At 35.5% G+C, this 27,168-nt stretch overlaps 1 pseudogene across 1 annotated transcript in view; it reads right to left on the bottom strand.

Moving 5' to 3' along the window:
* The window catches only part of LOC309844659 (developmentally-regulated GTP-binding protein 1-like), a 94,842-nt pseudogene extending 68,027 nt beyond the window's left edge, over positions 1-26,815 (bottom strand). Inside the window, exons 1-2 of the transcript in view lie at positions 26,713-26,815; positions 18,909-19,014 (exon numbers count right to left, since the gene is read on the bottom strand). The product of the transcript in view is annotated as a developmentally-regulated GTP-binding protein 1-like (transcript). The remainder of the gene's footprint in view (positions 1-18,908; positions 19,015-26,712) is intronic.
* Positions 26,816-27,168: the final 353 nt, after the last annotated feature.

Below are 27,168 nucleotides of genomic sequence, written 5' to 3'. Positions count from 1 at the left end.
TAGTTGTACTCTGAGAGGATATAATTGGGGATTGGACCTAATTAGGAGTTTGGATGACTGAACCCAGAGAAAAACAAAGTACTGATATTAACCAGGATAAGAAAGGTGTGGGGTGAACATGCTCCAGGCAAAGGCAACAGGAAGTGTGGCCTTGAGGAATGTGTGTCTTAATGAATCACCTCCACTCCTTCCTCTCTGAGAATTATAGGCAGAAACCAAGGCGGTATTCTCTTTCCTTTTCATCCTCCAGGTTTTCCACAAATGGCATCGAGTCTCAGCTTAGTTCCTGGGTCTGGGCTGTAAGACCAGCACACAGTGGAAAAAACAAAACAAAGCAAACAAAATCAGCCAAATTATTTGTGAAGTAACTAAGACAGGGAACTAAAAACACAATTTTCTAGGTGCTTTAGGTAAAGATCTTGAACAATTTAAATCCTTGTAATCTGATGCTGATTATTTCTCAGGATTTAACAGTAAATCAGTTAAATGATGCCCATAAAAGACTTCAAAACTTATAAAGCAAAGATCCATTTAACCTATATGGAATTTAGATATTTATCAATAATGTCATGATTAGAATAAATCTATTTGGATACTTCTTGCTTTGACATTTTTCACTTATCAATTTTTTAAAATAAACGGGTTATAGAGAGAACATGAAGAAAAAAGGTTGTAGGTCTTTGGCCACAGAAATTTGTTAATTCTCTGGCAACATAGTTTTCTTTATCTGTTAAATACCTTTTCTCTTTTGAAATAATACTATAGGTACTGAAATAATAATAATATCCCAAACAAATAATAGGTTATCCTTTCATGTCATACCTGCAGCAGCTCCGTATCACAACTGCAGGTAAGATTCTCCCCGAGTTCAAGTCAGGTAGCTGTGCATTTCAGAGTCTTGAAGAATATAAGCAGATGCTGAAAAAAGAGGAATTAATAGTGATTCTTTAGGTGAGATAAAGAGGTAAGGGAAAGAAATAAGAACAAATAAAATAACATGTTTGCTATGGAAATCACTCTCGTGGACAGAGAGATGTGAATGTATATATATTCATATATATATATTTTTTTCATGTGTCTCTGTCCACTAGAGAGAGATAAGCAGATATAGATGTACAATTATATTTGTGTGTGTGTCTGTATACATCTATATATGTAATTATGTGAGAAATAACATGGGAGATTGTCAATACCATCTATGTGATCATTATTTGAAGATGAACTCATTATCAAGGTCTGAAGATAAAAGTGATAAACACAAGTTTTTGCATCCCAGTATGTATGTCTCCAAGACCATGTGACGATCTACTTTTCAATTTTAGTATATGTGCTGCCGAAGCGAGCACGACGATCTACTTTTCAGAGAAAGTTCACATTAGACAAAATGTGTGTGGTTTAGTTCTGTGGTCCTAATGAAACAGTCCCATAAAAGTCCTGGTCAACCAATCTTAGAAAACACCATGTGGGATAATCATAGCCCAGGCCAGGTGGGTATTCTCATTAAAGGTTAAAAATGTATTAGAATTATAGTAAACAGTCTTTTTTTTTTTTTTTTTTTGGCCTATATGCTACAATAGGTCACAAATTTAGATGTCTGTAGGGCTTGGCAAATAATGTAAATGCATAAGAAGTGTAGGACAATGGTTGTCAAAACACAGTGCTAGGATCCGGAGCATAAGCATCAAACAGAGAAATTGTAATTAATACAAATTCTTTGGTTTCACTGAAGACCTAGCAGATCAAAAACTTGAGGTGAGGCCAACAAAATGTGTTATAACAAGCTCTACAGGTAATTCTGATTCATGCTCAAGTTTGAGAACAACCACTGTAGACTAATGGGGAGTTGTGGACTAGAGTGAACTTTAGAAGTGAAAGTCCTAAGACATTCAGATCCAAGGTTGACAAACAGCTGATCAAAAAAAAAAAAAAAAAAGCACAAACACCATATAGGAGTGAAGAATTTAGCCCATGGTACACCAGTTTAAGAGTGAATAGATGTAGGAGTGGTTAAATTATAGTAATGGTTATGAGGAAGAGTCAAATGCAAGTGTACCCCACACTGAAAAAGCTGAATTCTTTTAAAAATAAATATTCATATTTAGAAATTATTAATATATCCCATGTACGAAACAAAAATTTTCAATGAGGATACAACTATAAATGTATAATCAAGACCAGTGTGAGAATAATTCAATATTTGCTTCATGAAGGCGTGGTCTGAGAATTCTTAAGTATTCATTCTTATTATAATTAATACACTTTAATATGTGCAGCATGTGGCAAAACAAAATAACTCAATTTTATTTACTCTGATTCTTCTATCCATGGACCATAGGTTAGAGTTCCATATATACTCACAGGTTGCTTCACTAAATGAAAAATTTATAAGAGAAAGGTTCTTGTTTGCCAAGTTTCTGTTGTATCCTATTTTCCAGATTCTTGGCACACTGTTGGTACTCAGTAAATATTTGTTGAACAGTTGAAAGTGAGGACAAGGTATTTAATTTTCTTGCTTACTCACATCTTTTTTTCTGAAACTATTCTTCCATAGCTCAAACTGTATGTGCTATGGGACCTGATTACCACTGTTTCACCATCTGATGGACTGTATAACTGATGGGATCAGAATGAATTTGGCCATTTTCTTCTTTGTCCTGGAAATATGGAATTGGGACATGGAGACTTCATGAAACTGTATTTGGCATTTGAATTGGGTGGTACAAGGTTGGCTATTTTCCGTGAATCTTTCAATGGGCAAGTAATGATTGTCTACCTACTATCTCTAGGGTGACAAGAATACTTCAGTCAATAAGGCATGGTTCAGTTATTGGGATGGGTAGATTGTTAAAATAATTACATAAATTGGGGCACCTGGGTGGCTCAGTCAGTTAAACGTCTGTCTTTAGCTCAGTCATGATCTCAGGGTCCTGGGATCCAGTCCCATATCGGGCTCCTTACTCAGAAGGGACTCTGCTTCTCTCTCTGCTCCTCCCCTTGCTCATACTCTCTCTCAATATATATCTCCCCTATGCGTGCGTGTTCCCTCTCAAACAAATAAATAAATAATCTTAAAAAATAATTACATAAATAATGTTAACAAATTAATGTGAAGAAAATTAAAGAAAATTAATTTTCTTTATGAAGAAAATTAAAGGGGGGTGTTATTCTAAATAATCTGGGACTGACTCTAAGCTGGTGCAATTTGATCTAAGACGTGCATGAAGTAAGGAGAAAATCTTGTGAATAGCTTGGAAAATAATGACCCAAGCAGGGAAAACAGGAAGCAGGAAAGCCCAAAAGCAAGAAGGGCAGTTCCGTTGGACTAATGTGAGTGAGATAAAAGATGAAACTAGAGATAGAGTCAGGAGCCAAATCGTTTGGTGGGATAAGCTCTATGGAATTTTTTCTAACGGAACTGCTAAAACTTTTTAAGAGTTTTAAGAAGGGGAGTGGTTTATGTTGTCCAAAGATCATCTTGGATGACAAAGAGTGGAAACATGGAAACCATTTAGGGTGTTAACACTGTTCAAGCAGTAAGATGGTAGTGGATATGCTGATGGTTAGATTTAAAATAGATCTTGAAAGTAAGCCTAGAGGATTTACTGTTGGTTTAGATGTGAGGTAGTAGAGAAAGAGCAGATTTACTGGATGAATCCCCTAAGTAAGTGTGATGACCTTTATGGAAATAGGAACAGTTGTGGGAGAAGCAAGTTAGTTTGGGGTTATAGTGGCAACAGAATCATGAGTTTGGTTGTAAGCACGTGAAATTTGGGATTCCTGTTAGACATGGAAGTGAATACACTGAGTGGGCTTCAGTTTATATGTCTAGAGTTCAGCACAGTAATTGACAAGGGCAGTGTTATTGGATTAGTGGGGACAAGAAGATGTGCAAGGTGAGCTCAAGAGTGAATAGGAAGCAAGGAAGTCTGAAGACAGCAGATGTAGACAATTGTTACAATGAGGTTTTTTTTTTTTTTTTAAAGAATGGAGAAATAAAGTACAAAGTATAAGGGGATTGAAATTAAGTACAAACCATAAGCAGATTGTAGATCAAAGTTTTTTAAATTAAGATGGATATTTTAAAATATTATAACTTGAAGGTATGTATGAGTATGGAATGATCTAGCCAAGAGTGGAAATATGACACAAAAGAGAGGGTAATTGTAGAACTCACATCTTTGAGTAGGTGAGAGGGAGAAGTGTTCAAGTCCACTAATGAAGGTGTTGGCCATAGACGGGGAACAATTTCTTTATTGTAAGGAGGAAAGCAGTGTGTCTGAAGATAGACACAGGTCATTTGGTAAGTATGGTGGTAGGGAGAATGTCTAAGTGCTTTTCTGATTACTTCTACTTTTCAATAACCATGAGATAAGGTTCTCAGTTGAGAGTGATTATGGGAAATGGTGTGGAGATTTTGAAAGAGAAGAGGTGCAAAATTGACTTTTCAAAGTATGTAAGGGTGAGTTAGTTAGGGAAATCTTTGTGCATGAAAGAAAAGTGAAGGAAAAATAAATCTGAAATCTAGTCAGAAGACCAAATGATAAAATGGAGATAAGAGAGTGATTTTGAGTCTAGTCTCACAAAAAACTCAGGTATTGCTCTTGCCCTTGGGCATGTCTCTTTTCCATAAGTCCATCCCTCTTCTCAGCCACTTTTTTATTTATTTTTTTTTTTTTTTGGTATTGCTTTGTGTTGTTAAAGCAAGTTTGAAAATATTATAGTTACTTTTTAACCATTATTGATTCTTTTAAAGATATTTATTTATTTATTTATTTAAGAGAGAGAAAGGGAATGAGAGAGAGAGAGAGAGATTGAGCCTGAGAGGGGACAGACAGGTCAGAGGGAGAAACAGACCCCCCACCAAGCAGGGAGCCCAATGTGGGACTGGATCTCAGGACTCCAGGATCATGACCTGAACCAAAGGCAGTTGCTTAACCAATTGAACCAGCCAGGCGCCCACCATTATTGATTCTTGATGAAAACTCTGTATAAACATAGAGAGGTGTTTTTGTGATACACTAACCAACGTCTATTTGATCCTGGGAGTTTCTCCAAAGGCTTTTCCCATTCCATCAGCAACAATCATTGTCTCATAAAAGCAGATGACAGAAGATTTAAAGTTTTAGCTTTATAATTACTATATAAATCCCTGAGAGACACAGAGAATGAAGTTTATGCTATTAGAAAATAATTTTGAAGAACATGAGATCAGTTAGTGTCAGTTTGTTTGTTTTCACTGGCTCAGGAAGATGGAGACAGTTGGGTATAACAGTGCTTCCTTTTACAAGTCATGGAATTCATAAAAATTTATAATACTTGTAGAGGCAACTAACTGTGGGCATCCCATACAGGCCATAGCCAGTTATCCCAAGGAAGGAGAGAATCAAACCTTATCACATCCAGAACCCATTTACAGCACATGTGTGCTGTGGTACACCACAGGGCAAGTTGGTAGAGTAAAGAGGAAAACACAGACATTGGTGTCTATGCATTAGGGGGTTTATAAAATTGAGTTGTGATTCTCCGACACTTGGGTTTCTGGCTTGAATATTGTATTTTTTTTCTTTTCTTTCTTTCTTTCTTTCTTTCTTTCTTTCTTTCTTTCTTTCTTTCTTTCTTTCTTAAGGAGAAAGAACACTATGAATTTATGGAGAGGTGAGACAATCTGGCTTCTTATTCTTATTTCCCTCACCAACTGCCCTATTTCAGGATCAGACAACAGAATTTTTCCTTCCTTTCACGATGTTGGGTATTGATATATATAATTATGTGCCACTGAAAGGAGAGAACTGAGAGTTGTAGATAATGTTTGAAAGCAACTAGCCCAAGGCTTGGAATAATAATCCGCTTTAGAAATCTGTTGAATGAGTTGAATGACTAAAACTAATGAGTAGAGTAGCTTCAACATTTTGATTTAGAGTGTCCTGAATCTTTGGTTTGATCAATTAACATGGGTTTGAGCCTTGTCTCATTGAGTATGGTTTTTTATTTCTGGGAAATTTAAAAGTATGGTTAAATGAAATCATAGAACTGTTGATGATCAAAAAGCAAGTAAATTATTTTAAAGTAGAAATTTCTGGGTCTTTTTTCCCCCTGAAATATTTTTTCTGGTCTATGAAGTAATTTGGGTGAAAATTATGAGATTCCCTGAATGACTTATACTGAGTGGCCAGAAATAAATTATTTCACTTGACTGTATGGGATTTAAGTGAGAAAGAAACATAATTGGGTTAATACGATATTGGTTCCAACTTGGGGATGATAGCTCTCCTAAGAATTATAAGCTACTTAGTATCTAAATTCCTCAGAGGAAGTAGAAAAAAGAACAAGATTAGCAAGTCAATAGGCAAAAAGAAATCTATGTTTATAATTTTGTATTGATTTTTTCACGTTATATAAATTAGAAAACTTGACTGACAATACGAAAAAATTAAAAAATGAAACTGTTGGAGCTTGTGAAGAGCATAATTATGATTCTCAGAGGTGTGGAACCCACAGCCAGGGCTGGTGTATAGTCAGATGATTACAGGGAGAAGAAGCCTGAGTATTTGCATTTGTGGATACAAGCAGAAGCTGAAATAAGATTAGATTTTTGGGAACATTCAAGATTTGTACATCTTGCTCTTAAAAATATATTAAATTTCTTGAGAAATTTGAAGATGTTTTTGTCATATTTTCCCATTAATAATCAAAATAAGATGAAACTTATAAATATTTTTATACACAATCCACACAGATAAACTGCAATAACTTAACTGTTTTGCTAAACTGCAAACAATCTGTTGTTGCTTGTTCTTGTGTTCTGTTTGTTTAATGTGAAGATGCAGACAGCCTTCTGTTCTTTTGTTTATGGGGTCTCTTCATTCCCTGGCTCCCCTGGTACTGATTCCTTCCCCCCACCTTCTTTTCTTTTCTTTCTAAAAAGTAACAGGGTTATAAGTACAATACATTTACTTCATTTGTTTAAATTTATAAAACCATGCCCATTCTCTAGGCCTTTGGGGGCATGAGCTAAATAAGAACATATGGCATAATCTATTATTTTCTCAACTCCAGTTACGTAGTAAGGCATTGTTTAAATGTCAGGGAGGAAACCTCAGATTGCTCTCCTTGGAACAGTGATTTCTTGGATAATGTTCAGTTAAATTTAATAAAGGGGCATTTTATTTTCTTTAAGTAATCCACCAACGCCATTGTTTTTAATCTTTTAAGAATAATAGGAAACATTCAGAATGCCTTTCTACTCCTGCAAGTCCAACTAACCTAATTAGCCATTGTCATAGGGCATATTATTTTAAAAAATGTATTAGTAGTATACTGTAAGTAAATTTACGATGTATGCAGATGGATAACAGTCCTAGCATTTATATTTTAGTACTTACTGTCTTAATTCTTAAGTTAAAAGAAGTTTAAAGATGAGGCAAGTCTAGGAATATCCTCTTTTTAAAATTTTTAAAAAAGAATTTATTTATTTGGCAGAGAGAGAGAGAGCACAAGCAGGCAGGTGGCAGGCAGAGGGAGAGGGAGAAACAGGCTCCCCACTGAGCAAGGAGACTGACAGGGGCTCCATCCAGGACTCTGGGATCATGACTGAGCCACCCAGGCACCTCAGGGAATATCCTTTAAAAGAATATTATTTTATTTAAAATGAATTTATATTTCCATGAGTAATGTTGGTAGAATTGTTACAATTGCTCCAGACAACATGAAAATGACTATGCTGAACAGGGAAAGAATGGATAAGTCATGCCAGACCAAAGTTTCTAAAAGCCAAAAGTTTTTGTTTGTCTGTTCGCTTGTTTTACCAGAAGCCGAATCCAGAAAACATGGATTTAAGCTCTGCTCAAATGGCCAGCACAAGAGAGGAAAGGATATCCCACTTCTCTGGAGGGTTCTACTTTGATCATATCAGTAAGTAGTTGAGAACAATTCTGAAACATTGACCACCTTTTCTCAGTTTCTTTCTACTGTTTTCTTCCCAATTTTCTGCTGTTGTTTGCATATATCCACACATACCCAGGCACACCCTGCCAGTTCACTACTCTTTGAATAACTGCTTTTTCTAGCAATTTACATCTTGGCTTTTATTAACATTTTTATCTGAAAGACTTTGCTGAGCCCCTGGAATGCTCATATGTTAATGATTTGCACCTATTTTGGATGGAAATATTTAATGCCATTAAGAATTAAGAATCTCACATGTATTGGATTTATATTATTCTTCCTTTGTTTTCTTGGATAGGACCAATTTGGCCTATTAAAAAATCTTTGAAGAGATCCTATAGTTAGAGAAAATGCCATGTCATATCCTATTAGCATAGAACTTTATCAAGACCTGGGATACAACTTGGCTAAATAGAACATCAACCCCTTGAATATTGCCCTACAGATATTTTTCTCATTTCAAAACCAGCACTATTAATATTCAAAAAACAAAATTTTGTTGAAGTGAGGGGAACAAAGTATCAAAGAAAATATAAGGATATTTTTTTCCAAGAAACTGGAATAGACGTTTACTATTTCTAGTGGTTCATCTGTGTTTTTTTAACTTACCACTAATGATTTTTAATCCATTTATTTGGATAATGGGCTTTATTTGGATAATAGACTTAGTGAGGGATCATGACTCTACCCAATAATTAATAATGAATTTCATGCAGGCTCAAAAGTTTTTATACCTGAAGAGATACTTGCTCTGATACTTCACAACAAAAAGAGATCATTGAGCTGATGCTTTACTAAACACTCTCCTTTGGCCAGAACTTGGTCTCCAGATCCTTGGTCTCCAGATCCTTGCTGATCATTTCAAGCTGGCCATTATATGGAGAGCTAACACTCAATAAATCAACAGTAGAGCTAATCATCTCCTTGAATCTGCTCTTACTCTTATATTTCCTAAAAAATGTGCACTTAACTTCTTCCTACCATACCATGATAAAAAAGTTAACAGTGCTGTTCCATCTTACCATGGCTCTTTGGAACCTGTTTTTATTGAAAGAATACAGGTCTTTTTGCCTCTGTAGTTAGTTCCTTAGTACCATTTATATAATCCTGATTATATCAGTATTTGTGATGCGCCATCATTTGCTGTGTGGCCTTTGAACACTGGCTTCTAGTGACTCCCTCAGAGGTAGTAGCTGTGTTTCTTTGATGACCATGGTAAATGTCAGTCTTACCCAGAGAATGCAAGTTAAATCAGAATAATAACTCATTTCCTGTTAAATTTATCATTCAAAATTTTATAGCCTGAAAGTAGAATAACACATCTTTCAACTACGTATTCTTTGGCTGTAATCAATGCATTCACTGCATTGCTAGAAGGTGATCTGACAGGGTTAACCTCACTCCCTCATTCCACATACTCTCTACTAGATTGGAGCAGTGACCTATGGGCAGGATAAGCAAGAGATTCATGGATAGAGCAAGAGTAGTATCATTAGTTCAAAGAATATCCATCCCTGTCTGGCATAGTGTAAGACTGGCCCAGGAGATTATAATAGTACCACATTGATTAGAAAAGAGAGAACCATTCAGAAGGATTAGTGTTGTAAGCGAGAGTGTTCTAAAGCTTTCATAGGACATAGTACCTGACATATATACCACAAAGCCTGCTAAAGGGGTGTTGTGTTGTGTAGCTGCACTCCAGCAGATTCTAAACCAAGGATGAACAACCACCCAGGGAGACTAAGGAATAGACCCAGAGCCAGAGAAGGGGATGTCAGATTATTGCAGGAACTTATTTACAGGATGTCTGGGAAAGGCAGACTGGATGAAGCATCTGCTGCTGGGATCTACATGCAGCAAGATTTATAGTATAGCAACTAGCCTAGCAACTCTCTGTAGCTTTCCCCCTCCTTGCACAATGTTCCAAGATCAAAGCCCACCACTTAGATGTTCTGTCTTACCAATGAAATGCCCTAGGTTGGCCACCCCTGAGGCCCCTGACCTGGAACATTGAACAACGTGTTTTTCTATATATTTTGCTTGCAAGAAATAACAGAGTGAGAGAATAAGATCTATACATTCTGCGGATAATGATTAATGGGGGAATTCAGAGTGTTCCTGTATTAACTAGTTATCTGACACTTACCATTCAGATGATCTCCCTGGCTATCAGTAGAAAGGGAACATAGGGTAAAAATTACCTTCCACCAACCCCGACACCATTTTGTGCTATATATTAGAAGTAGCTGTATGGTAAGAACAAGGGGCAGGGCTAATGCATGGGTCTGTACATGTGACTCAACCCCAAGGGTCAGTGGTTGTCCATTAGTAGCCAGAACCCTGAACTCCCCCTATGTCCAATATAAGTGATAGTCACTCAAGTCAATGTGGTAGCTCAGTTTTCTGAGATCCTGCAAAAGCAATCCCTTGCTGAGCAACTGGGCAGTCTTCTTGCTAGACTGCCTTCCCAGACCTGGAGCTCAACCGTGAAGAACTGGGAAGATCACACAAGTTGAGTGACTCTGCTCCTTGGGGCATCTGTTTGAGCCCATGTGCCAGATAGAGTGTCAAAGAATTCCCCAAGTAGAGAGATGGGCATCAGGGCTCATCTGGCCCCCTTTCTGGTCTATGGCACTATGCCCAAATAGCATTGTAGGCCTTGGACCATCCCAGGGAGGGGATGACTTAGAACATTTTGAAGAAAGCTCTTAGAGGCATGCATCCTCTGGGGTGGAGGACCTAGGACAGAGGTCCCGCTTGTCTAGGTCTAAAGACAGTACTGGATCAGTCCTTGAGTTAAAGATACTCAGGATATCAAACTTTCTAAGTGGCTGAATAGAATTTTGTTAAATGGAGATAAACCAAGCTGAATTAATTAAGTGTGAATGGCAATTTTTGAGTATTCAATGTCAGATACTTAAGTATTCACAATAATTTAAGTATTAATTAAGCTGTATATATGCACATATAAATTGTCCCTTTTACCTGGAGCTTTGTAAATTTGTGATATTGTCTCCTGAAGGGAAGGAGAGAAAGAACATTAAGGGATATTATGTGTGAAGGCAGGATTTCCCTCTATAACATCATCTGTAAAAGTTGTATGGCATGGTGCACAACATTCACGTATTCATCCTAAGTAACTACCCTTGAGATTGAAGAAATAGAAAAAAGTTCTAGTATTCTGAAATTTGTGCAACAAATATGTAGTTATATTACCCATGTGAACCCTGTATTTTCAGAAGTTTCAAGGAGCTTCAGTCATCCCGGAACCATTCATAACTCCTTACAGAGTCCATTTATCTATATATACTGGCATAATTATTTGTTAATTTAATAAAACCATTTTACAAAACTCCTGATTCTTTATCATTTCTTTAATATTAGAGATTTCAGGCTACAAAGTAAGAAAATTTCTCATAATTTAAAAATGTGATTAAAGTTTAAAACTTTTCAAATTTAAAGTCTTCCAACTTTAGAAAGATGGAAGAGTCTGAAATCTTTAGTTAACTTTGAAATACAGGATTTCTTGGGTTTGTAGTTAACATTCAAATAATCTAAATTCACATAAATCCCTCATCTGTAAAATTCCCCTAAAAGAACTGGCAGAAGTGAAAAGTTCAGCAAATCCAATTAAATACTGCTAACAGACTCTAACTGACATAAGACAAACAAAATCTAGGCATCGATAGATATTTTAAATGTTAAACCTCCCCAGCTCTCCTTTGAAGAGGATAATATGAGTGAAATTGGGGGTATATTTGGCCTTAGATTAAGATGAACTGAAATTTTCAAGGTGACTAACTCCTTGGTCTAAATGAATTTGATGCTTGTCAGAAGTTGTTGAGAAAATCTGAGTCACTCTACTGGTCTCTTGAAACCTTAGAAAATATTACAAAAACTCTACCCAGTACCCCTGAGATATGGAATATAAATGTCTCTAGAGAATGTAAGCAAATAATTGGCTGTGATTATGAATTAGAAAATATAAGAAACTTTTCATGTAAGGGAATTACCCCATTAAATAATTACTGAGCTCAAGAAAGGAGTGACCCTCCTTTCTAGTGGACATTATAATATAGTATTGGTTATATATCCAGAGAGCTAATTCCTCAGGAAATTTTCTAAATATAGTTTTATTAGTAAAACATAAGTTCCCTAATCATTACATGGTAACCCAGAAGATTCAAAATACGTATAAATGGACTCATTTAGCCTGCTGCAATAACATTGCAGTTTGATTGTGTGGCCACTTATTTTAGCAAGCTCAACCCTTTTGGAATTAATCTCTAACTCTTCAGGTAAAGAATATGAAAGTAAGTAAAAATGGAAAAGTCTAAGACAGACAAAAAGAAAGACAGATTTGCCTTAAAAAAAAAAAAAACTGAAAATACCCATTGTTATTTTGGCTATCCATTATTGGTAATTATAGTAAACTGAACATCTGAATAGAACAGCATGAGTTCTAAACATTGTGGAAGAATCAAAGACTTTAAAACACCTCAGGTTAAGGAAGAGAAAAATAAATGGGGAAACCATAAGGGGTAGATAATAATAAAATTGAGAAGACACTCTATTCCAGATTGGTTTTGGTCAATGGAGAAATGGAGTAAAATTAAGACACTCCACACTGGGGTCCATTCCTCTCTATCCTACACCTCTTAAGTCCTCTTATACCTTTTTATGAATTAAAATTTTTTTTTATCAGACATTAAGCTTCCATGAGAATTTTAAGAAATATTAAGAATTTGGTGATATTGTAAACTTGAATTTCTTAAACTTTGTCCTGTTGACATTTAGGGCTGGATAAGTCTTTACTGTGGAACTGTCCTGTGCATCTTCGGATGATTAATAGCATCCCTAGATTCTACTCACTAGACATCAATAGCTCATCTGTTTCCCAATGTGACAACCAAAACTGTCCCAAGCAAATGTCTCCCAGCAGGCAAAATGACTCCCAGTTGAGAACCAACACTATAAAGTAAAATAATAAAGGATTTAAAATTTTCTTGTCAACAGGTAGAAACTTGAAGACGTTTTCTGCTTAATCAGAAAAACAAACACCTTAATAGGAAGAGAAAAAGGATATGATTGCATACATTTCACTGTTTATGTCTATATAGCATAGAAGTAAGAATTTGAACAAATGCATATTGTTTAATCCAACAAATATCATCTTGTGTACTGTAGTTTTTGTGTCTTGTTGAATTGGAACTACTTGCCAGCATTTAAAATTGAAATTATGTCACGAAAATACCTCGATTGTGACTTCTGAAAAATTAGAAGTTCTAGCAAAATGATCCTGAACCCCCCAAAATGTAATTCACTGGATGTTGCCTTCTTACATACGACATGTGCCCTCTGTTTTATCACAAATTTTAATTCGCAATACATTACCTATGTAGTCCCTATAATCATTTGAATTTGAAAATCAAATAAATAAGCAATCTAGTATTTAATCAAAGCCCAGTTCACCTTAAGGAATGAATTATAAGCTCCAAAAACTAGGAAGAAAAGGGGAAGTTTTAATGGAGATGGGCTTTTGGTGACAGGAGAAGAAAGAGGGTGGGTTCTTATTTTCTTCTGTGCCATGTACCTGGGTGTTGGGATGATTATAGCTCTCTTGCATATTCGCTTATTAGGAAATCTTATGGGTTTTTCTTTTTTTTTTTTTTTAAAAGATCTTATTTTTTCATTTGACAGAATGAGAGAGAGAGAGAGAGCGAGAGAGAGAGAGAGAGAGCACACAAGCAGGGGGAGCAGCAGGCAGAGGAAGAGGGAGAACAATGTGGGGCTTGATCCCAAGACCCTGGGATCATGACCTGAGCTCAAGGCAGATGCTTAACTGACTGAGCCACCTAGATGTCCCTCTTCTGAGCTTTTCAATAACTCTTTACTTTTAAACTTGTGATGGAATAACCCAAACAGTATACAATGATTGTTATCTGGGCTACAATCATACTATTGAAAATAGATGAACAAGCTGTGGGCAAGAGTCACTTTTTAGAGGGTCTTTATCTTTGTCAAGTATAAAGAAACAATGGGCCGATTCTTTCACATCACTCAAGGGAACTATTTCTCTGGAAAAATTAATAATGAAAATTTATGCTATGAATGTATATTCTCTAACTAGTAAAGAATATGGTATAAATTACCACCAGCAGTAGGTCATCTGCATTTATTTATTTTTTTTTATATGGCAATTGTGGAAAATTGTGCCTAAATAATATACTCTCTCTAGGAGTTCTTTTGAAACTAATCACAGGTGTCCGTCTTGGGTGAGTATAGAGTAGATAGAGAAGCTTAGAGTTCAATTTCTTGGTACTACTCTGAAAAACTACCTACTGAGTCATAACAAATAGTGACTTTTATGGACTCAAATTGAGACAGGGTGGCTCCATATTAAGCATGAAATTATATTTAGAGAAATTTTAAAAATCTAATTTTTTTTTTTTTTTATGGATCCAAGAATTTGGAGAAAAGAATTCTTTGTCCAGGAGTGGTGACTTTGGTGTAACTTTTTTTTTTTTGCCTCTTTTTAAAATTATTATTTTTATTAACATATAATGTATTATTTGCCCCAGGGGGTACAGGTTTGTGAATTGTCAGGCTTACACACTTCACAGCACTCACCATAGCACATACCCTCCCCAATGTCCATGTAATTTTTTAAATAAATATAAGTTCTCATCTATAAACTACATAGTAATCATCCTTGGATATATTTTACTTTTGATTTAGCACATGCCTGTCCTGCTTCACAAAAGAAAGGCAAATAAGAGTCTATTTAAAATAATTTCAAAAGTACTTTGCCATTTGCTTTATGAAAGCGTTATGCGTCATTTGCATTATGAAATATAAGTAAATAAAAGATACTTTGGAATGTTTCAAAATGTTAATACTTTCAAATCATTTGAAGGCAAAGGCAGTCATTTATAGTTAAAACTGTTAACTCAATGAGCAAGTATTTAAAGTAAAAATATTGTTTACGAGCCATTACCTTTTTGCTTTAGGTGTCTTAATCAAACAGACATTGGGATTTACCCATGTAATTTTAGCGAGGAGAGGGAAATATTATAACTCCTTTTGGGGGGATGAGCAAAACATTATTCTGCTTTAAGAATTGACATTTTTAAAAGTTTTAATGCATAGAGATTTTATACATAACCAAGAAAAATAATATTATTGCTTAGATGACCTCTTCAATGTTTGTAATTTATAGTAGACTGAAAGCTTCCTTATTAATCTTTAATTAGCATTTTTAGTTATTATTGACTTCCTACATGGAAAGAAGGCACAGTATTCTAATTTGGTGTTTCTCCCTTTTTAAAAAAAATATTTTATTTATTTATTTGAGAGAGAGATAATGAGAAAGTGAACATGAGAAGGGAGAGGTCAGAGGGAGAAGCAGACTCCCTGCCGAGCAGGGAGCCTGATGCGGGACTCGATTCCGGGACTCCAGGATCATGACCTGAGCCGAAGGCAGTTGCTTAACCAACTGAGCCACCCAGGTGCCCTGGTGTTTCTTCCTTTTTAAAAAATACATTAATATTTCTTATCAGTGGTTTTTGCTATGAGAAACAGAAAACATAGCTAATAGTAACTTAAATAAATGAGTTCTTTTTTCCGTGCAAAATAGCTTGAAAGTAGGCAGCAACTGGCTTAAGTTCATTTTAGTTAATTTCTTTTGATAGTGATGGGTCACTTCTGTATTTAAGGTAAAAGAAGAATATGTACCAGTCACATTTCCCTCCTTTTATGAAGAGTATACAAACCTCTTCAGTCTTCCTTTTGTGTCCCATAAGCCAGAACTATGTCGCGTGGCATTCCAAGCTGTAAAGAACACTGGGAAACTGAATACTTATATTTCTAAACCTTCACAGTTAAAAAAATCAAACAAGGACGTTGAGAGAGAGTATTGGCCACAGTCCATGCCTAACTAATAATTTGGCCATGGAATGACATATGTCAATGGAATTTTTAAAGAAGTAAAATTTCCCCAATAGACTCCAATCAAATTTCTAGCAGGTTTTTCTTGTGGAAACTGACAGGCTGTTTCTAATGTTTTCATGGACAATCAAGGGCCATGAATAAACAAGGTAATCTTGGATAAGAACAAAGCTGGAGGATTTATAAAACAAATATAAACTTTATTATTTTACAATAGCAGTTAAGACTGTGGTATTAACAGAAAGACAAATAGAGCAATGAAGCAGAATGGTTTTCAGAAAGTAACCACACCTGTATTATCTCCTGGTTCATGACAAATGTGACACGATAATGCAGAGGGAGAAGGATGGTCATTTTAACACATGGTTCTTGGTTAGTTAAAAATCTGGGTGGAGGGGCGCCTGGGTGGCTCAGTGGGTTAAAGCCTCTGCTTTCGGCTCAGGTCATGATCCCAGGGTTGTGGGATTGAGACCCGCATTGCATCGCCTCTCTGTTCCGCAGGGAGCCTGCTTCCTCCTATCTGCCTGCCTCTCTGCCTAGTTGTGATTTCTCTCTGTCAAATAAATAAAATATTAAAAATAAAAAATCTGAGTGGAAATAAAAATAAACTGTGATTTCTACTTTATACTACATACAGAAGATCAGCTCAAGGTAGATTGTAAATTTAATATGAAATCTAAAACAACAAAACTTTTGAAAACTTTTAGAATCTCTGTCTTTTGCCTTTCTTTAAGAAGTAAGTAAAAATCTGGGGCACCTGGGTGGCTCAGTTCTTAAAACATCTGCCTTCTGCTCAGGTCATGATCCCAAGAGTCCTGGGTTCAAGCCCTCTCGTGCTCACTAATCAGGGGGTAGCCTGCTTCTCCTCCTTCCCACTTATGCTCTCTCTCAGTATCTCTGTCACTATCTCTGTCTCTGTCTCTCTCTCTCAAATAAATAAATAAAATCTTAAAAAAAAAAAAAAAAGAAGTGACTAAAAATTCAAGCCCTAGCCATTTTGTTAGTTGGGGATACATTTGGTTTCTTGGAAGTTGCATAATTATAATTATAATTGCTTGTGTTATGAGAGTTGGGTAGATGATCTGAGAGAAATAAGTATAAGTGGGTCTCTAAAGTCAAAGTATTGATTGCAAGCCTGCGACCTTCGTGATTTGACTCCCATTGTATAACCAGGAACCTTTAAAGGAAATTTTGTGGTATTGGTGTGGCCTCACCTCATAGTAGATGTCTGGAACTGCTCAGGTTTGTTTAGAACATCTAAGGTTTGATGACTGAGTATTTAATTCAAAAATTATGCTGGAAGAAACTTTTATTACTTATTTTTTATTTATACTGCTTTTCATGGCCAGGATACAAATTAGAGGTGTTTCAGGTTCATGTTTTCCTAGAGGTTTTCTTAAGCAAGTGTCATTCATTTGTCTATGCAATAAATCCTTTTCGTTTCAACATACAAATAATTAAAGCTCCTTCTTTGAAGAAAGATTCTGAGACAGACAAGTGACTACAGCACAGGATGAAACGTGGTGAGTGCTGTAAGGAGAAGGAGAAGCAAAGCTGTGGGCGTTTAGGATGGGGGAGTTCCAGCTGAAGGATCAGGGGCAATTTTGTGAAGAAACTCACAGGGATAAGTAGTTAAGGGAACTAGGGAAAGCGAGCTAAGATTGAGAACCACAGAGATACATAGTAGGAGGCATTCCTGATCATGGAAAGATCATGAACAGAGTGATAGAGACATGAAATAGACACAGTCTAATCACAAGTAACTTAAGTCATTTGCATCATTCACAATTGTTAAAAAATGACCAACTGTTTAGAAATTATTCTTTCACATCCTGCCTGTCAAACAAAATCTTCAATGCAAAAAGGCAGTATTTAAATATCACAATAGAAATTGTACATATTTTTATTAGCACATGTATTAAAACTAGAGTGACAACGTGTTCCAGTTTCTCTAATAAGAATCAGACAGAGAAGCTCACAGCAAAAGTAGGTTGCATAGGATGAATAGGTATTTCATATCGCCTGACATTCTTTCTTGCAGGAACTTAATTTTATTTTATATGAAGTAGGCCATTTTGTACAGATAGAAATTTCTGTTGTGCACAATTCTCCCTTGACATCCATGTCATATTAGCTGCTTGTTGTAATATTTTTTTCTGTAGTTCTCAGCAGTTTGTCTGTCATCTCAATCTGTAGAATTAAGGAGTTCTGCTTCTGTTACATATTACAAATTGGTACCAGCAATGATTACCTACCTGTAATTGTCAATTTTTAATACTGAGAGACATTAAAAGGAATTTTTCTTTCTGTATTTTATTCAGAGCATATAAAACAACATATTTATTTATAGAATTGCATCAATTTCACTTTATATGAAAATTTATGAAGTAGGTCAAACAGGAAAGAAAAACAACTTGATAAGAAGTAAGAAGATAATATTAGTTTAGCAAAGGATAAATTGTATAGGATTGACTGAACCTTATCTACCTCACTGTCAATTTTTGTATTTTTATTTTTTTCCCATCATTGTTAGATAAATATAGTCAGGATAGAAAGATTCTGGTATTGACATCTGATACCCAAGCCAGATAGGTGAAACTTACTTGAAATGTGCAGGAAAATAGAGTTTGTGAGAGTTTATCTTGAAAGTAGAGTCTTATAGAGGCTAAGATGCCATTGGGAGTTTAAGATTTGCACTTCTTTTTATTCCTTCTCTTTTGAAGAAGCCATAACAGGTCAGAAACACAGGTGTAATTAGGAAATTAGTTGGACAAGGGAAGTAAGTAGGCCGAATTTGTATATATATCAGAATAAAACACATCAGAGCTTCTGAAATTATCACATTCTTTTTAGGTATTTTTTTTTTTTTTTGGCCTTAAGTCCAATAATCTGTTTTTTTCTTTGAATAATTTTCAATGTACGTATTACTTAACCACCCCTAAACTTTTCTCCAGAACTTTCTTCTAAACGTGCTTTAACTTTCAGCTTATGTCCTTAGAGCCTCCCTTTCTCGTTACCCTGGGATTTGGATTTTTTCCTCCCCTTGCAGCATCTTCAGTTTTCTGGATCTTTTCATCGTTTCAATCAATTTCAATTTCACTGAAACATATTCCTTGAGAGATCCTGAGAAAAGGCAAAAAGGGCAGTAAATCTTCTGAAAGCATGAGAACTATATGTTTAAAAATGTATATATCCTACTCTACGCTATTTTGAGAGCATGGTTCAGCATAGAATTCTGAACTGAAAGTTATTTTCTTTCAGCGATCGGGAGGGCTCTCCATTGTCTTGCTTCTAGTGTGGCTGCCAAAGAATTCAATGGCATTTCTTTCTTGAACTTTCATAAGAACATGCTTTGCCTTGGATCATTTTTCCATCTCTTTTCCTAAATACTTGGTGAATTTTCTAATCAGATCTCTCATATCCTTCCAGAATCTTCTTGGAACTATTTTCTTGAAAATACACTCCTCTTATTTTTTCTGTTCCCTCTTTCTAAAACTATACTTATTCAGATGTTGTGTGTCCTAAACTGACCCACTTGCCATTCTATTTGCCATCTTTCCTTTCCCCCTATTTTCTCAAAGATTTCCTCCACTGTATCTCCTAAATATAATTTTTCATTTATCATGACTTTATATATATTTTTTAAATTTTTTATTTTTTATAAACATAGATTTTATCCCCAGGGGTACAGGTCTGTGAATTGCCAGGTTTACACACTTCACAGCATTCCCCAAAGCACATACCCTCCCCAATGTCCATAACCCCACCCCCCTTCTCCCAACCCCCCTCCCCCCAGCAACCCTCAGTTTGTTTTGTGAAATTAAGATTTAATCAGAGATACTGTATTTCTAAAAAAAAAAAAGTCTTTTTGTTTAATTTGTTTTAGATATTTTCTTTTGACCATTCCTACAACAAATCATTAAATTGTGATATATCCATACAGTGAGTACTATATAATAATAAAATGAGTAAACAATAATCAACATAGTTATCATGTGAAAAATTTGAGATTTAATAACCTGGACCTATGCCATAAATTTGTTGTATAAGAGACATATTCATAGAAGAAAGCATACAGTACAATTTCAGGTGTGTAAATTTCAAGAAGGAACAAAAATTGAACAGTAGATTGCTTTGATAATTATTCACAAGTAGTATAATTAAAAACTGGATAAGAATCATAGGTACAAGAGTGGTGGTGGCTGCTTCTAAGGGAATATGGCAGGAATGGGTACACGAGGAGCTTTCAATTACTATTCACAAGGAGATTATTATCCAAGTCTCATCATATTCTTATTGAGATGAACAGAAACAGTCTAAGCATTCTTTCATTTATATGATTTTTCTTTCAAATTAAAGAAAACAAAGTGGAGTACTCAAGATGTTGAATGTTTCATGTGTGAGATGTAAACTTAAAGGACTGAGGGCAGGCTATGATGGAGGAACATAAGGAGGGAAGATGAGAAGGAAAGTTCCAGAAGAAATGAGCCACTAAGTAGGAGATGCTTTACATGCAATGGTCTGCACAATTAAATAGAAAGCAAGAACATCGACTCCCCCACCTGATAGGAGATGGAAGGGCATAAATACCGATGTGAAAATGTTACAGGAAAAGCTGTGTCATCAGGGGTAAATTTTGAAAGCTTAATCAGTCATATGACTGGGCAAAACAGTAGAGTAATATGTTGGGAGATAATAGATAGGAGGTACAACCTTTGGTTCTAGAATGAGGTAAACAGGGCTAGTCCTTAAAATATGTACCGGTAAAGTATGCCAACAGGATCTCAAAGAGTTTAGTTTATGACTGACAATATAGCTTGTGTTTAGATTGTGGGGAAAGTAAACAGTTCTTTCTCTTATGGTCAGCTTGATGGCAGCAACTGGTAGCAAACCAACCTCTAATTAGGTGGTTCTTTCTATGGGGAAGGATGAGTTTAGTTCAGTTGCAAAGCTGGTGAGCTTGGCCCTTTGACTTAGGTATTTATTATTTATTCCTCATAGTCCCAATGGCCTGGGGATGCTAGTGGGTTTCTATTTCTGACACTGGGTATCTCTCAGAATTTCTAACCAATGTACAGTGAGCTGGAATGATTTCTGTCGTCATAGTTCTGATACAGGCTACCTGGATATTTCTAAGAGCCAATTGATTTGGTTACTTTTCTGCCCTCAATTATTTGAAAATAGAGGGAGAGATCATCAACAAAAGTATTTCCCTTGCCTCTCTACTTGGTTAAATCCCGTTCATCATTCAGTTTCTAGTTTTTACATGACTACATTGGAGAAACCCACCTTAGCCTCTCATCTCTGATTTAGATCCTCTCCCCTTATGGTCCCCTTCAGCTCCCTCTTTTTTTCTGTCAGAACACAGATTTCCCTACATGGTCATTGCTGGTTCCACTGAAATCTCAGTGTTTAGTCACATTCCTCCAGATACCTTAAAATATCTTTTGCCAGTAGCCATGACCTGCAGCACTCTCAGGAAACGGTATTATTATCAAACATTTTTATTAAAGCTCATCTCTGCACAATGCTGAATTAGGACAACTTGAACACATACCACTTGAAAAGTTTTCTTGTCAAGATTGGCAGCTAAAACTGACAAGGGTCAACCAGTCAACACTGGCTTGTTGGAAGAATAACTTCATCTTGAACTGCTGAGAAGAGGTGACAGGAGTGGGTTTCCATACTCTTAATATGTTAAGAGAAGTTAAGTATGATTTTCTTCCCAGCTGAGGTAATACAACTAAAATACTGAACCTGTCAGGCTAAGCTAAGTAGGAGTTGGCTGGGTCAGTATTTAGTGATGTCTCTGAGGAACAACTTCTGTAGAAAAGCTATTTTAAGTAATAATTCAGCAATAGGACTATCTTTGAGTCAGTTCCAGACCAGCTTTCTGGCCAGAGGTTCAGAGAGAGCTTTACCAGTGGAAATGTTGTCTTACTGATGATTTCTTATATGTGTGATTATTATTATTCATCATGGGAGACTTGACTTTCTTAAGCAAGGTGAGTCAGCAACTGCAGTCATAGAAACAAGAGGAATTCAAATGGAAACCTGTCAAGAGAACACACTCTACAATTTAGTCAGTAAGGTCACAATTTATACTTCATTTTTTTTTTCTACTTTCCCAATGCCTTAGGTGTTTTGAAGAAAAGAGGACAGGATTTATGCCAGAATGGAAGAGGTATTATATAAAAAATCATAAACAAATGCTAACAGGGAAAAAAATCCCCTAAACTGCATATCTGATATCTCAAGGGAAAATGTAAAGTAGAAATAAGTTTTGTTCTGAAATGTAAATGGAACAGTTTTTAAAAGAGCCAAACATTTAGTAATATACTGTTAATGATCTTACAGAAACTCACCTACTGTCTTAAGTAGTGATATATATTTGTGTGTGTGAGGGGCCAAATATTATATATAACTGTTAAAAACTTCCATCCTCCTTACTCAGGAAGGTTTTTGTATTTCTTTCCTTGACTCCTTGAGTTTTGTTGTTGGCCTACTTAACAGATGAAGATACAACATGATTAGATCTGGAGCAGTACTGATGAGTAAATGACATGTAACATTTAAAGGAGTGTAAGGCCATGTTGGCACAGATTCTAAGCCAAAAAAGAATCCACTGGTGGATATTAAGAGTGAGTCTCTGCAAGTTGAATATGGTGGGCAGGAGTGGAGTGACAGTATATGTATGGACATGGAAGAGTAAGAGTATATGAATGGCCAGAAAGTTATGGGGAAAACAACAGAGAGGTTTGGGATTTGAGAGTAGCTTCTTCAATGAGTAAAGTTTGAGTAAACTTTACTCTCAAAGTTTACTTTGAGAGGTTGGTGCTCAATAGCTTCACTGTAGACTGAAGTTAATGGTAACTTTTTAATACATTTTGTTTGTCAGACTGGTTAAGTAAGCTTGTTTGTTGTTCTTAAACCAACAAGAATATTTTTATTTTATATATCACCCATTCTATATTATCAATTCTCATACTCATTCAGAATTTAAGGCCACAGGTGCTCTGTTAGAGTACATCATATAATTGAGAACAGATTTCAAAGAGCCTGAAAACACAGATGATCAGGCTTGAATTTTTATAATTCTGATTATTTTTCCTGATATCAAAAATATAAAAGATTATAAAGTGATTAGTGAAAAGTTCATTAATAGACTGGTTCAACAGCAAATGAAGATTTCCTGATTTTTCTTTGCTTTAAAAAAAAAAGCTTTAATAGTCCCTAAATAAGGAAAAAGTGTTTCTTATTGGGTTTAAAATAATAGTTTAAAAGAAAATAATTTTCCAATTATTAACTAATAAATCAATTTGATCATCTTTAAAATTTAAATTTTTTGAAAGATTTTATTTATTTATTTGCCAGAGAGAGAGAGAGAGAGAAAGGGATACAGAGACAGCACAAGCAGGGGAAGCAGGAGAGGTAGAGGAAGAAGCAAGCTCTCTGCTAAGCAAGAAACCCAATATGGGACTCAATCCCAGGATCAGGGAATTATGACCTGAGCCGAAGGCAGATGCTTAACCGACTGGGCCATCCAGGCCTCCCTAAAACTTAAATTATTTTAAATGAAAACTTTCCCTGTGGTATTGAAACAGGTTTTCTAAGGCTTAAAAATTTAATATTAATAAGAAGCTTTTGAGAAGTAAATGGAATGGCATTTTGTTCTGGAAGAAACTTGCAAAATTAATATTATAATAAAATTAGAGTAACTACTAAATTAGTGAAAAAAATTCTAAATACATGTTCATTCAGAACAAAACTTTCTGTTTCTTTTTGAAAGATGCTTAGTTCTGTGAATTTAAGCTCAGAATGTTTGGGCTTGCACTGTTGTTCTTAAAATTTACTAAAATTTATTTAAGCAAGGAAATAAATGATATTAAAATATAAAACTTTTTTTATAAGACAGTGGAAGACATTGATAAGTATTTTATGGTAAGTTAAAGTGATAATGGGGCATTTTCTTAAGGGAAAATGTAATTTTGAGGAAAGAAATTTAATATTTTGGGTTTTTATTTACATTTCAGAGCTTTAAAATTCTGTGGATACATAAAATAGCTAATCGATCATCATAAAAGATTGGTAAGCAAAGGAAAACAAATTTTGACCTTTGCTAACATATATGTAGGTTTTGTCATTTTGCCAAATCCCACAATTTGTTCTAATTTTAAGGATCATGTAACTGAAGTCTGAGCAAGCCACCACTGAATGATGTGTGTGTAGAGATGTGTATATAGAGTGTTAGAAATAGCAGAGAGTCTATGGCCATACCACCCTGAACACACCCGATCTTGTCTGATCTCGGAAGCTAAGCATGGTCGGGCCTGGTTAGTACTTGGATGGGAGCAACAGCAGAGAAAGTAGTTTTCCCATAAGCCCTCTTTAATAGGTTAAGGTAAACTCATTCATTAATGAAATTCACAATTAGCTCTAAAAGCAAATTTCCTTTTAGGGAAAGAATACAAGACACACAGTTTGTTCTTTGCCATTTGTACTTAACCTTCTCATTCCTGTGTATATAAGTAGTTATGAAAGCCATATAAAATTTTGATTCAATTCTTGATTCTTTTTTAAGCAACAGTAAAGTGTAGACTATTAAACACTTTTAATTACTTATTGGCTCCAAACTTCAAGCTGTAAGTTGAAGCTTGGTAGTACTGTATCATCCTTATATTTCATCATAAATTATTTAATTTTTAGATCAAGGACAGAAGTTAGAGATGCCATAATGAAAATAATATCATGTACTATATTTTCATAGAAGACAGGTAATTTTTAAAAATCACATTAACCTAGACTACATTAAATTCTAATAGAAGTCTGATGGACTCCATGAGGTCAGATTTTTAAGAATTATAATATTTCTAAATTTCTAACTTCAGTTCCAATATTCTCTTCTATTGCAATCTCAAATCAAATTCTAACTTTAAACCAAACTCTAATCTTATGGTTTTATGAAATAAAGTTGCAGAGAGATCCCTTGATCATCAGTTCAAACTAAGTTGTTTTGGAGCATGACTTGGGAACTTGGGGTGAAGTAGGAGCTCCTAGGACAGGGTTTGGTCTTATATTGTAGGTTATGCAGAGAATTCAGCCTCCCTTTCCCTTTCTAGAATATTCTTTCACCCTGTCAAAACTCTGCCTCACTCCCCCACTGCCATTGCTTTCAATGGGAAGGTTTGGTCTCATATAACTTTGAATGTAGATTGTATGGTTTTTGATCCCCAAATGAGAGGAAATAGCTCTTGTTACAGTGATTACTTCCTGCCTCTTTTTGTGGGAAATGATCATTAAAGAAAGAGTGCTTTGTTCTTCCTACTGCCTTCATACCATTTCCTTCTTTCTACATGCACTCGCTATTTGAGGAATCTCTTCTTCCCTTAATTCTCCCATGATGCCAGAGGCAATAGAAGATTATTGCAAGAGTTAATCACTGACCTGTCTTTTGTAATATAGTTCTCAGATAAAGTTTTTTTCCAGAAAAGATGAACTAAACTCATTTTCTACTGAGAAAAAGATTTTCACTTATTTCTTAGAGCTGACACGAATACAAACAATGTCTACCCTCCAATGAGCTGTAATCTCATACACATGATTGGTAATTTTGGTACCCATTAAACAATATAGGAGGCATATGCATACATCCAGTATATTCCAGAACTGTGGAGGAATAGTTACTGCTGAAAATAGAAATTGTGTACTACTAGCATAATGCCAATTAAGTGTCTACATTGCATATGAAGGAACCCTGTTCAGGAAAAACTGAATATGGTTGTGGGGGCATAGTTAGGAAAAGCTAGGAAAAAGTCAGAATTGAAGCAAAAAGAAAGAAGGTGGGAGGGTTGTAGTATGTCTGGAAAGAGGATCTGCTGAGACAGCTGGAGCTAAGGTAAGGCACACTGTAGGCCTTCAAATACGTGACGATGCTCTCTTTCTAGAAATCCTTGATTGATCTTTAAGTGCTGCCCTTGCAAAGAGATCCTTTTCCTATAAAAGCTTTTGCTGGGGTCAGTCCACTTTATTAAAAACCTTTTCGTTTAAATATATTAATTCAAATGCATTCATTTACATATGAGGAAGATAAATTTACCCTGGTCAAATAGATGTGCAGCCATTAGGAAGATTATCACTGAAAAATGGTTCATACCAAACTGTTGCTTATTTGCATAGAATTTATCTATATATACATAACTGAATTAATTTCAGGGGTTATTACGTCAAGTATTTCTAACTAAATGGGCAATATATATTAAACAACATAATATTTAAATTATATTTAGACAATAACAAAAGAATATTATTTCTTTTTCAAAGTGCTTAAGGTAATGTTAAGAGTGTAGCATAAGAAATAGCCATGGATAAAGCCAGGTGTATGGAGAACCTGGAAGCCAGAGGTTGCTTATATGATCCTCTTTGCAAAGGGGACAACATGGAAAAGTTAGAGATATTGTTTAAAAAAAAAAAAGTTTTTTTTTTTTTTTTTTAATGCAAATACTTGGGCATCAAAGAAATAGAAGGCCTTGCTATGAGGAGGACTCATTGGTCCCAGCAGGATCCAACTGTAAAATGTTGTCTATTGGATCCTGCATCTAGGAATAGATGAGCCAGAATAAAGAAATAAGTCTGGGTGGCAGAACTAGAAATAGGAGGTAACTTCGTATCTTGGATAAGACAAACGAAAATTAAAGGGAAAAGGACAGAAGAAATAACAAGGCTAGAAGATGAGTGTTAGTAGCCACTGTCTGTATTTGTATCGAGCAAACTAAGAATTCTGCAGAATACTTGTCTCTGAAGCCCTCCTCATTCATCACTAACCCTGTAAATACAGCCGTAGGAACATGTCTTGGTGATGAATAGCAGTTGTATCGATTCTCACAGATGCCTTTTCTGGACAGACCGCATCAACATATTTGGCCATGGCCAGATCTAATATTATGAAGTCAAATCAACCAATAGAATAACAAATATTTTAGTCAAATTGTCCTTTTAACATTGACCACATCAGTGATTCCATAGCTCTTTAAATCTGTGACATGTATGGGAATTTCTGGGAGTTTGTCCTGAATTATCACAAGAGTAAGTAAGTAGCATGCAATTATGAAAAGATTTTTTCTTTTTTGAGAGAGAGAGAGAGGACAGCACACCTGCATGAGATGGGAGACGGGAGGAGGGTAGGGGCAGAAGCAAAGAGTGAGAGAAAATTTTAGGCAGACTCCATGCCCAGTGTGGAGCCTGCCTCGCAGCTCATTCTCACAACCTTGAGATCATGAC

This window comes from Mustela nivalis (assembly GCF_964662115.1).
Source record: "Mustela nivalis genome assembly, chromosome: 12".
NCBI lineage: Eukaryota > Metazoa > Chordata > Mammalia > Carnivora > Mustelidae > Mustela > Mustela nivalis.
Note: the sequence above shows the minus strand (reverse complement) of the source record. Positions and strands in the feature narration are given on the sequence as shown.